This window comes from Ambystoma mexicanum, chromosome 2p (genome assembly GCF_040938575.1).
Source record: "Ambystoma mexicanum isolate Mex_15411 chromosome 2p, UKY_AmexF1_1, whole genome shotgun sequence".
Taxonomy (NCBI): domain Eukaryota; kingdom Metazoa; phylum Chordata; class Amphibia; order Caudata; family Ambystomatidae; genus Ambystoma; species Ambystoma mexicanum.
Genome location: NC_090923.1, coordinates 933,643,336 through 933,655,781, shown reverse-complemented (window position 1 = coordinate 933,655,781; position 12,446 = coordinate 933,643,336). Strand labels below are relative to the sequence as shown.

General features: G+C 44.3%; 1 protein-coding gene across 2 annotated transcripts in view; it reads left to right on the top strand.

Moving 5' to 3' along the window:
- ERCC2 (ERCC excision repair 2, TFIIH core complex helicase subunit) overlaps positions 1-12,446 on the top strand; it is a 1,037,455-nt gene that overhangs the window by 298,234 nt on the left and 726,775 nt on the right. The window lies entirely within an intron of this gene.

Genomic DNA, 12,446 nt, shown 5'->3' with positions numbered 1-12,446 from the left:
AATTGGTAAAGCCAGTGGATTTGGCTATTGTTTGTTAATATAAATGATTTTTTTGTACTACATAGGCTACAACCAAAGGGGTCACTCAGCGATAAAGCTTGTCCCCAGGTTGGTGAATTGGGTGATGAGGACAGGTGATTGTTAAGATGAAGGGAGAGGGCCAAGTGGGAGCAGATGATGAGAAACTGATTCTGAGTTATTGATGAGGCATGATCAGGTGGGCAGGATAATGAGTTAGCACTTGTTTGTTTGGATGTTTGTAGACTTGTGTGATGTGAGGTGCGGTTGTGAAAGCCAATAGAATGACACAGGATGCTTGAGGCAAGAATATTGATTATCCGATAGTTGTAGGTGTGTGGATTTGTGCTTTGCTCAAGATGTTTTCAAGCTTTACTTCGTCCCAATGAGGCTTGTTTGGGATTGGAAACTGGTATCCCCATTATAAATCCCAGTTGATTAATTGTGGAACTATTGAGTCTTACGCTGTCAGAGAAGACGTTGCCAAACGGTAACCGTGCTGCAAAGCAAAAGAGTGGAGAGGCCTACAATCCGATTATCATAACTACTGGACCACTGTTGGAAATTGTAGCCTAATGTGCCCTTTTCAGCTTCTATTGAACACTTCCATACAGAGTAGCAGGTTGTGACATTGCAAAACATGTATGGTACATGCTGCCTCATGTTCCTCAAACGTCAAGACCTGTCTAAAAAGTCAGCATTAAAGTGATAAGTCATTTAGTTTCTTAACACAGATTAGGGACTTCTTTCAAACAAAAAAGTTGGACAAAATGAAAACGGTTCTATCAATCCTCTGCCTATGAGATTATTTCCATTAAAATGAAAGGGGAGACAACCAATCATAATTAATGTCCACACAGAAGGTGTGACAAGGTCAGTACACTGACCTTGTCAAGGGAGGGAGGGGAGCCCTGCCACAAAGTAATCCAGAGCAAGTCTTGGCTCTCAGGGAGATGTTGCCGGGGGAGGGACCCAGGTGCTACCCTTTGCCATTGTACCTGCATTCTGTATGTATAGCAGTACACCTTTGTCATACAACATGGCTTCTTCCTACGATTCTCGCAAGTTTTTTTCTGTTCCTTACAGAGAATCGGCAGCAGACCATGTGGTGAATGTGAGAGACCAAATAGCACCCCACCACTATGCCATATTATTTGTGACCAAGATGGCCATAATTGAGAACAACCCTCCAGGATGCAACAAACCAAGCATCCCACAGCACCTGCAAGAGGAGCCTGGAAAGGAGAGCGCGACAGCACAGGATATGCGCGACCACGCCAACCCACAGCTGTTCGCTACTGAAACTTTAGCCCTTCTGCGCCTGAGACTTTGCGTCAGCCTTGGACCATCAGGGACAAGGACAGGAGGTGGGGAATTGCTAGCCCAGATACTTGCCTGTGAGGGCCACAGAAGCCGGCCCTCCAAATACGAGCATGCACTCTAGCCTGCTAGGGCTACTTTATGCTTTTACTCTTGCAGATACATATTCCCTGGGAAAAAGACAGAAAGCATTGGGTCCGTGCCAGAGGACAAATCTGTAGGAAAGAAGGGGAGACCTGGCCTGATTGGGTAGGGAGAGGTGTCCAATAAGTACAGGGAGTGGGATATTTAAACAGGAAGTGTGCGACATCTAGGTGAGGTTCGAGGAGGGATGCCAAGAGACTGGAGGAGGGAGGAAGCGGTGGAGCACCTAGGCTATTGTTGGAATAGGTGAGGTATTGATTTATTGAATGTAAGGGTGCTGCTGTTTGAGTGTGCATGTGAGCCAAGTGAAGTTAATTTAGTTGGTGTAAGGAGTGGCTGTGGGAGTGAAAGAAAGGTGTGTTGTAGAGAATGGGCGATTTAAGTTGCTGTGGAGTAGTGGGAGGAAAGTAGCCCACTGTGCTATGCCTTACAATTCAGTGCAAATCCCACAGTTTTGCATACAGCCTACTATGTTATGCCTAGCATTTTACTGCAAATCCTACAGCCTTGCATTTAGTCTACTATTTAGGCTTAGCATTAAGTGTTATGCTTAGCATTCTACTGGAAATCCCACAGTTCTGCATATAGCCTACTATGTTTCGCAGCATTTTACTGCAAATCCTACATCCTTGCATTTAGTCTATTGTGTTATGCCTAGCATTCTGTGTTATGCCTAGCTTTTTTACTGTAAATCCCACAGTTTTGCATCTAGCCTGTGTTAGGCCCAGCATTTTACTGCAAATCCTACAGCCTTGTATTTAACCTACTGTTATGCCTAGCATTCTTTGGTATGGCTAGATTTTTACTGTAAATCCCAGTTTTGTATCTAGCCTATTGTGGTAGGCCCAGCATTGTACTGCAAATCCTACAGGCTCGCATTTAGCCTACTGTGTTATGCCTAGTATTTTGCGTTAGGCCTAGCTTTTTACTGTAAACCCCACAGTTTTTCTTCTAGCCTGTGTTAGGCCCAGCATTTTACTGCAAATCCTACAGCCTTGCATTTAGCCTACTGTGTTATGCCTAGCATTCTGTGTTATGCCTAGTTTTTTACTGTAAATTCCACAGTTTTGCTTCTAGCCTATTGTGTTAGGCCTAGCATTTTGCTATAAATCCTACAGCCTTGCATCTAGCCTACTGTGCTTTGCCTAGCATCTCATTGTGTATCCCATTGTGTTACATCGTGCTTATTGCACTGTACCTAGTACCCCACTGCACTTCCGACTGCGCTACACCTAACAAACCAGAATTCCAATCTCAGCCTCCTGCTCCCTCCACATGGCCACCCTACGGAGAGTAACGCTCACTATGGAAACCCTCTTACCTCTGTTTCATACCATAGCACCGACAAAATTTCTACCTGCCTTTCAGCTTCACCCACATCCTGTTGGAGTGAACACATCTCCAACCACCAGACACCCCTGACCCCGTGTCCACTCAGCCTGAGGAACGCAAGACTAGGTTCTCGCCTCCCCTGCAACAAGATGACAACCAGACCATCTGCTCCACCAGATGCTAACAGGACGATCAAAACTCAGACCGCAATCCCTCCTACTGTGTCTACCTAATCCAACAAAAACTCTTGTTCTCTTGCACACTCTACTCCACTAGCTGGAGCTTCAGATATAGACATACCAACTATCAAAGGAGCTCTCATCAATGCATGCTCTTTAGTTGCCCACGCCCTTGACATTGCCGACCTCATTACGACCAACCAATTAGATTTCCTTGCTATAACAGAAACATGCCTATACCCTGCAGCAGGACCAACCTTATCGCTAGCTATTCCAGATAACTATACAATCATCTGAACAGATAGAGGCACTGGCAAAGGTGGCAGAATGGCCTTTATAGCTAAATCTCGTTTGAGCCTTCGAGAATTCTCGAATGCATGCTTCCCTTCAGCGGAACTTCTCTCAGTTAAACTCCCTCTTTCAGCCTCCTGTACCCTTTTACTTAATCTTATCTACCGATCCCCTGGGGCCATCATCTCCTTTGAGGAAGACATTATCCACCTTCTGACCCAAAATACTAAACCAGGTTCGCAAATCATATTGCTGGGAGATCTTAACCTAGATCTTCACAACCCAAATGACCCCAACGCCACCGCTCTACATAACAGCCCGGCTTCAAACAACGTATTAACAAACCCACCCATATCAAGGGTAGAACACTGGATTGGCTGGCAGACCTAATCTGCTCAACTACAATCCTTAACAAATGCGCCTTGTGCCTTGTCAGACCACCACTTCATCACCTTCACCATACAGAAGGGCACCCACATTAACACTAATACTGCCATCACCCCACAATCCCTATCCAGAAATATTCGTAATATGACCCTAGACAACCTATTACCCCTGCTACAGCCTATCATTGACTTACCCTATAACTCAGATATGGACCCATCCTCACTGGTTGACCTATACAACGGTACCGTAGAACAAGATCTAAATAAAATTGCCCCATTAAAACTAAGAAAGGCTAAACCTGCAGCCCATTTAAATAAATGGTTCACAGCTGACCTAAAAGCACTCCGTAATGCTAAAAGATCATCCGAAGTCAACTGGAGAAAGACTCCCTCAGTCCCGAACAAGGAAAAGTTCTCTACTGCCGCTATTACTTATAAAGCTGCCATTATCAATACTAAGAGATCTATAACACCAGAATTCAGAATGCAAAATCTGGCACAAAAGAGCTATTTTCTATTCTAAGATAATGGGAGTCTCCTGCTCCGCCCACAGAAGTCTGCATTAAGGACAAGGCCTGGTGTGCTAATATCCAGAAAGCCTTATCGGACAAAATGGGCTTACTACAAGCAAAAACATTGACCAAAAAGAACAGCCTAGCTCCAAGTGCCCACTCGAGCAAACTGCCTGAGCCTCAATCTCCCCTGTGCCATCCTTTCTACTTTTACCCAGTCACTACTAAAGAAGTGGAAAATATTATCATGTGGCTCACACCCTCAAGATGCCAGGGAGATATTTGCCCAGCCTCCGTTATCAATGATGGAGCAAAAGATTTAGCCACGTTCATCATTTCCTTGATTAATTCATCCTTTAAAAGCTCCTCAGGGGTCCTGTGTTTCTCCCACGCTTTACAATATATTCACTAAACTCCTCTTTGATCGTCTTGATAACCTGGGTGTCACCTACACGAATACGCAGATGACACTCGGGTCCTCATTCCACTCACTGGTTGCTATGACAATGACTCCAAAATGCTCAATGAAATCTACCTCGAAATACAGGCCTTGATGGCCGCCCACAGTCTCTGTCTAAACGACGACAAGAAGGAACTTCTGATCGTTGGCTGATTCGTCTGAACAGACTTGACACACGTTATAAGACATTCAACATTGATGGGAACATCATCAAAGTCGCCAAGGAGGTTAAAACTTAGGTGTTTACTTCGACTCTACCCTCTCCCTCAAAAAACAAGTCAATACTACAGCCTCTACCACAGCATACACCAACAAACTAATCAATGCCTGCAAACCTTTTTTGTCTACGAATAGTTGCCTTACACTAGCCAGGGCTTTGATCTTATCCAAGCTGGACTATTGTAACACCCGATTCCTTGGCTCTACGGATCCTAATCTGAATAGATTACAAGTTCTTCAGAATAATGCCCTTAGATCCGCCTTAAATATCCTGCATTCCAATCCTATCTCTGTTGTTAGACGGGACACACAATGATTACCAGTACACGACAGAATCTTGCTGCGCACACTAATCATCACACAAATGCCTATCAAACACAGCCCCTAAATATCTGACTGACAAATTCTCGAGGAACCAACCTTCTAGATCTACTAGACCCTTCTACTAACACTCTCTTAATATTCCCAAGTACAAATTGAAAACTGCAGGGGGGGTCTAGTTTCCCGGTGTTAGCTGCCAAGTGCTGGAACGCCCTCCCTAGTGCCATCAGAGCTGAAACCTCTTTTTGGACTTTTAGATCCAAAGTGAAAGCCTGGCTCTTTGCCCAGCAACATTAACTTAAACTCAGCTACTACTGACCCCACCACGTGCATCAACCACCCCTATTGCTGGACCGTTGATCCAACTACTGTTATTTATAGCCTTTGTGAAACTAGTATACCTGACCCTTTACATTAGTTACCTGCTGTACTATTGCTACTGTGCTTACCTCTTATTACCTTTGTTCTACACCCTAGCGAGTACTGTTCCTCGGCTTCCTGCTGCAGCTTCCTGTATGTAATCCTAATGTTGCCACCTTGATCAATCTGTAACCTGGTCATCATGCCTTTGTCATCTTCTATGTGTATGTACTTTCAACGAATGGCCTATGTTAAAGCGTGCAGATACCTCAGGGTTCGGTGCGCTCTGCAAATAATAAACTAAACTAGTATTAATGGGAGAAGAGTAGCAGGAGTGGAAGAGGGTAGTAGTGGTGGAAGTAGTAGCAGTAGTAGTAGCAGTAGTGAGCGGAACACAGTAGCAATGTGGTAGGAGAAGTGGTAGAGGAGTTAACCGCAATGGGTGGAGGCAGGAGAACGAAGAAATGAAACATCGCAGGGGACAAAAGGTAATGGGGAGGAGTTAAGTATAAGTTGTAGAGTTAGAAAGGGTAGGGTTACATTGCGTGAGAAAGTTGAATCGGCTAAATCCTACTGAGCAAGTGCAAGGCGTGACTCCAATCTCTATTAGAACATTGACATCTGACTTACAGTAGGGAGAGTTAGAAAGTTCCTGATGGAGTCGAGACAGCCAGCTTTCAGGGAGGCACCTCAAGGAACAGACAATGTCCTTAGACATTAGGGGTTACCGTTCAATAGCACTAACAAGGGGTTATGGATGCCTGTCAATCCCACAGAAGACTAGCGAGTGGGACGGCCTAGAGCCACTTTGCAAAGCCCCTACATGCTACATTGAAGAGTCTAACGTTTTGTTGCATCATCTTAAAACACTCCTTACGTAAAGCTTTGGTTAGTAATCAAACAAAGAGATTAAAACCCTTGAAACTTCCTCAAAGTCTCTGCGAGTTAAGGCCATCTGTGACAACGTTCACCTTGTAGAAAAGCACAACACCAGAACGGTACAACAGCTGGCAATAAATAATGATGCATCATTAGTTCTTGCCCCACTAGGTGTTGCTTAAACAACACCTATGAGCCATAACTTGACAATCAGCAGATTTGGCAATATGTGGGTCATCTTCATGCAGTGTTTACTATGAATGCATGTTGGGGCTTAAATTCCTCATTGAGGGATTTTCATTAATATTCTTAAATAGAGTATATCTGTCCTTGTATGGGACCCTTAACACTTTTTGAACAATAAAGATTTTCTTTTCTGCTAACCATTTTAAAATGTGCTTTACTTTGAATGCATTCTGTTAGTTAGTTTCCTTTTTTTATTTTCCGATTTCATTTATCATTTCAAGGATAACCCATCCACTCATCAGGCTCGCTACCAACAGTTCCAATTGACCACGTTGGTTGCTAGGAAATGTATACTACCACATGAGAAAATTAACTGTGTATATTCTTTCCACCAGGAAGGTGTGCATATTTGACTATGCAGGCCTCAGATTATTTTATTTTAGATAAAATATCACAATCCATGCTATATTTAAGAAAATAAAGATTTATTAGCACAGCATAACTGGCCCTGATGTGATTGCTGAAATGTTCTCCTGCTTAAGCAATACAATAATGTATTTCTCCCCCTACAACATTATCTTTAACCCTCCCATTTGCAATGGGCCCTATCAATAAATATTTCCTTTGCATACACCACAGGCTTTTCAAATCATGGCCTGTGCCCCCTCCTTCAACACAATTTTCTAGACTCTACAAATGATCATATTGATGATTTTATTTTATGCTATGGCTGATATTTTTTAACTGCCTTCATCACCATCCTACAATCAACCTCTACATGAGTGGGGCCAACCATCCAACTATATTTAAGCTGGGTAACTTATTTTACTACCCTCGAGAAATAGAGGGTAGACCCCTGTAATTTTGGGTATCATGGTACAGGAAGTCAATACACTGTCTCGTAGCACAGTCCTCAATGCTAAACCTTTTGCAAGGGCCAATTGAATACTTCCCTTTGCAACCCAATTTGCCCTCTGTGCATGCCTGTTGTTCGAGGCAGGGTTGGTTAACAGGGAAGTGCGCCGTTGCTTGATAGCACATCTCACTAATATTTTTCTCATTTGTTCGGATTAATGTTTTACCTTGTTGTCCCTGATAATTTTGTGGGTTCCTTACATCATATTCCCATATAGGTTTCTCAGTTCCTCTGACTTAAGTGAGGATGTCAAACTCAGTTCAGAAAAGGTAGAATAATGATGTTGCTTTCTTTATGCTAGGTGGGCCTATGGTCACCTCAATCTTTAAAATGTGTCGGAACAAGTCTCTCTAAATCATTGCCTGTTAAAGTTGCTCTTGTTTGAATCTTGCCCACTGCTCAAGTGCCTTTGGAATTTAGTAAAAGTGGTATCCTGATTTAATATATGATGTCATTTATAACGCACCTGTAAGCAAGTGTTTCTAGGTGCTAACCTGCCTGTTTGGAGCTGGCCTGTCCTATAATAATTCTCCTTATGCGGGAATCCTACTACTCCTCTTGCCTCCGTAGGATGGAGCAATGTGTTATGTATTTTTCTATGTATTTTGTCTTCATGTAAAAATTACAGCAGTACCTGTTGAACTCCTGGGTTTTGTGACAATTCACGGGATCTCATCACTTCTCCCCAGAGAGGAGCCCTTCTCTGTGAGGCTATAGAGGGGACCCCGCTACGCAACAACCCCACAGGGGTGGCGGTTAGCGGGACCTCGTGGGGAGAGACTCACCTTTTGGGGACAGGGACTCCTGTTCTGTCCAGCAACTTCCTATGACCTCTACTGGAGAGGTAGTTATAACATCCATTTGCCTAAAATGGTGGATGTACTTTTTAAAGCCTTATTCATGTTTTGTTCTTACTTAAGCCTTCTTCTTCCTGCCTAAGTGGTGGAGGTCTTGATAGGTGTTTTGCCTTTGGCGGGCTTCCCTTGGAAAGCCAGGTAAAGCTATCGGAGTGCCTGAAAGTATAATAAGTGAGGGAGGTAACCAAAACTCCCTTTAGTCTTTGTCCTACAGTGTGCCTGGCTGGAACAAAGTTTGTGCTGGGAGGCTGGCTGTCCCTATTGGACAGTCACCTTCCAAGTTTGAATGAATGCATGTCTGGTGATTGGTGGGCTCAACCAGTTTCCTGCATAAAAGATGACTGACCTCAAACAGAAACTGAGAGTCGACCACTGTAACTGAAGATCCGAAGAAGAAGGTAATCATCTGCAGCGACCGACAGAGACGTCTGTGTAACCGCTGCTGTCCCGACATCAAATTCTGAGCGACAGGGAAGCCCCGAAGTGGACGACCACCTCCCTGGTGGGCCTAACCAGTCCCAAGACGAACTGCATTTTGTGCCCTCCCTGGAAGAGCTGTGACCTCAACTGGCCGCCATTCACTAATACCTGGGGTCCTGTACTATTTTGTCCTGCAACTGCAAATGAAGCGGAGTTTTGTCTGAAACTTTAGGCATCCTCTCGTAACTCCAGCGACTGCACCCCGCTCCTGAAAGTCCCCTCAGCCGAGACAAGGGCCGAGAACCGGAGCAAAGTCTACTGCACGGCAACCGTCCTCCCTGGCCTTAAACAAGGTGACAACGAGCCAGTGCTGTGAAGATCCTCTGCTGGGCGTCGAACTATTCGAGAGCAACCATTACATCCATTGCAAGTTCTTTTCTGCAGTCGCCAAGACCAAGAAGCCGGAACCAGGGTCTGATGTCGCCTCTTCTTGGGGACCGTTCTGCTTCACAAGCTTCTTCACTAAAAAGATGCTCTCCATCCCCCAGTACTGACCTGGGGCCTTTTTGTACCTGTGCTTCGGAGGGCTGCAGTTAAGCTGTTGCTTGCATCCCCTCCTGTGCCTACATTGAGCTACATAGGGGCAGACAACCCTTTGTGCTCTTTCCCAAAGAAATGTAACTGCTACTCACCTGCAAAGTTGAAGAAATCTTCACAGACTCTGCCTTGTCTACTACTTACCTGACCTTCCTTCATCAGCCCTTGGTCACTGGTTCTCAGTGCTCCTCTTGACTCTGTGAGACTCACCTAGAATAGGGTTAGACTTAAGTTTGTTTAAGGAGGGGTTATATAGCCATGGATCTCTGCAGAATCTAGAGCGCACACAGCGCTTGGCTTTTCCTGGCTGTTCTGCATGCCGTGTTGGAAGTATGCACCCTGCTGGGCCAGCGGTCAACTTGGAACAGCCTTTTCCCTATAGAAATGCATCACTGTGGTCCATTGCGCGCACATTGTGGCAGCAGGGACTGCTTTTTGAGTTTGGTTGTTATTACAGTATGTTCAGAGTACTGTGTGCCTCACTACATTCCTCATCCCTCCTAGACTAAGTCTGGCTGCTCAGCCATTGCTACCAAACTGTTCATCCAAGGTGGGTTTTCTAAGACTTTCTAAGACTTTGGCAAAATCACTCAGCAGTAATGTTTATATATAATTTCTGCGGCTTGTGGATTTGCTTAGCATCACACGCTTTGCATAGGCCGACATCTAGTGCTTGGTGCAGAGTATTGCTTGACTTTTTTTTTTAAGTTCGAAAAATGGACGTCGAAAGGGCGTGTCTGTAATACTATCGCTAATACTATCCCTAGCGTGACATGTACTGTCCCTATGATCTAAGTTGGTTGCATTTAGCAGAGTAGTTAGCGTGATATTGATATTTGCAATATTTTTTTATATAATTGCTACCGCAACTCAATGCACCTCGACAGCCTTCTGTGATCGACTACACATTCGTCGGCGGCTTTTGGATCCAACTTCTGATTTGCCCTCATGGCCTAAACTGCCTTCGGCCTACATCGGGCTTCTGCCCTCACAGTAGTGAGAGTTTTGGGTGGACACATTCTTGTACATGTAGAGAATTTCCTTCTACATCCCTTGTCAAACTGCCTTTGTACATAATCATAGAAAATACACCCTTTACATTTTGGCCCTAAGTGCAACCGTACATTTCCATGGAAAGAAACACATTCTGTGTGTAATCATTGTCTTCCATGGGACCATTCAGAAAAACGGTGTGCAGCTTGTTAATTTTTCCGTCCAAAAGCACTAAAAGATCGTCAGACAAAGCGTTGGACGGCCTATGCCACGCAGGCTGAGGCCTCCTCAGACTACCCCGCCGGTGCAAAGGAGTCTAAGGACGACCAAGGTAGCTTTAGCGCCTTTAGTGAGTCGGAGAACCCCCACACACTCGTCCTCAGCTCTGGAGGGCATGCAGCTAGCACCGCTATCGAGAAAACCCCTGGCGACAGGAGCACACATCCACACAAGCAGGGGCACTTATTGAAACATTCATGCCCCCAGCCTCGCCTCAGAGAAATCGCCTAAAGGTGGGCCAGCGGAGCACAAAGCTGTGGTTACTTTAACTGCGACGGCGTGGAAACAGTCCTCAGCATCTGCAACAAAGCTTTCGACACATGACACTGTATTTAAAAAAGCTGCCTATTACCATAAGTTCTGCTTCAAAATACTCTGCACCTTCGTCTTTGCAGACGGATTCAACAAAAGAGAAGTCTAAACATGCATCTTTCGCAATCACACAGAGACACACGCGCCGAAACAACCGGAAAAGCAGATGGAGTCTGTTTCCCAGACGTACACTCCGAAACAGTTGTTGAAGCAGTCGATGTCTGTTTCCTAAGCGCACAAGTCAAAACAGTCATTGAAACAAATTGACACTGTCCGAAAAAACCCTAAATACACCAGGGCTTCTAGCCCTTTAGCTGAGGCTTTACATAAAAAGTCCTACAGTAACCCAGAAGAAATTATTTTTCCATTACATGAAACACCGTCAACAGGTGCATGGACAAAAGAGCGTTTTGAGTCCGCAATGGACCAAGTCTGCTCCTTTGTTAATTTTTTAGAAAAAATGCACAGTAAAACAAAAGTATATTTAACAGGGAGAGGGTGAACCACTATCGAAATCATCGAGACTAGAACAGGTAACTCCTCAAGCAGTAGTTACTATTGATGCGGATCAAGACCAAGACTTTTATATTGGTGATCACGGTATAGTTTGATGATTACACCATCCATTTCCCAGACATCCCAAAGAAGTCCATGGCTAATTGACCTATTGATGATCAATTCCTTTTTATTGACTTCTTAAAGAAGGCAGTTGATCACTTTAAGATAGACACACGAATTGGAGGAAGAAACAGATTTTGTAGATAATACCCTTACTGATAAAAGGCCAGTGGGCCAATATATTCCACTTTTACAACCAGTAAAGAACATATCCTACCATCCCTGTCCATGCCTTCTCTAAGCCAGTTAACCCACGTGTAGAGAAGCGGTTTACACCAGCTCCCTCGGACCCCTTCTACATCAGGGGCCATTTAAAGCCAGACTCTCTGATGGAAACCACAACCCGCAAGAGAGCAGGCACTCCTTTACCTGCTACAGAAGCTCCTCCAGAAAAGAGAGCAAATAGATATATAGGCTGGGCAAAAAAGTGCCTACTTCTGATTTTCAAGCTAGAATTGCCAATAATACCACTTTAATGGCAAGTTACAATAAAGCCCAATTGGGACATAGTCGAAGAACAATAAGACCAAGTACCAGAGCCTCTAAAGACACATAATCTAAAAACTGTTTCTGAAAGTAAACAATTGGCAAATTGCATTATAAAAAATTAATTAGACGAGGCAGATACTGCTGGCAGAATTATTGCTCAAGGGACTCTCATTAAACAGCACTCATGGCTGCAAAACTTCAAGCCAGAAACTCAAGCAACCTTAATTAATATGCCCGTTGAGAATGAGGTTCTCTTTGGCAAGGCAGCAGACGATAAACTTGAAACAGAACGAAGATGAAACTTTAAGTTGCCTTGGCCGAATATGTAATGCAGCGAGGCCCCTTTACTAGTAAATCC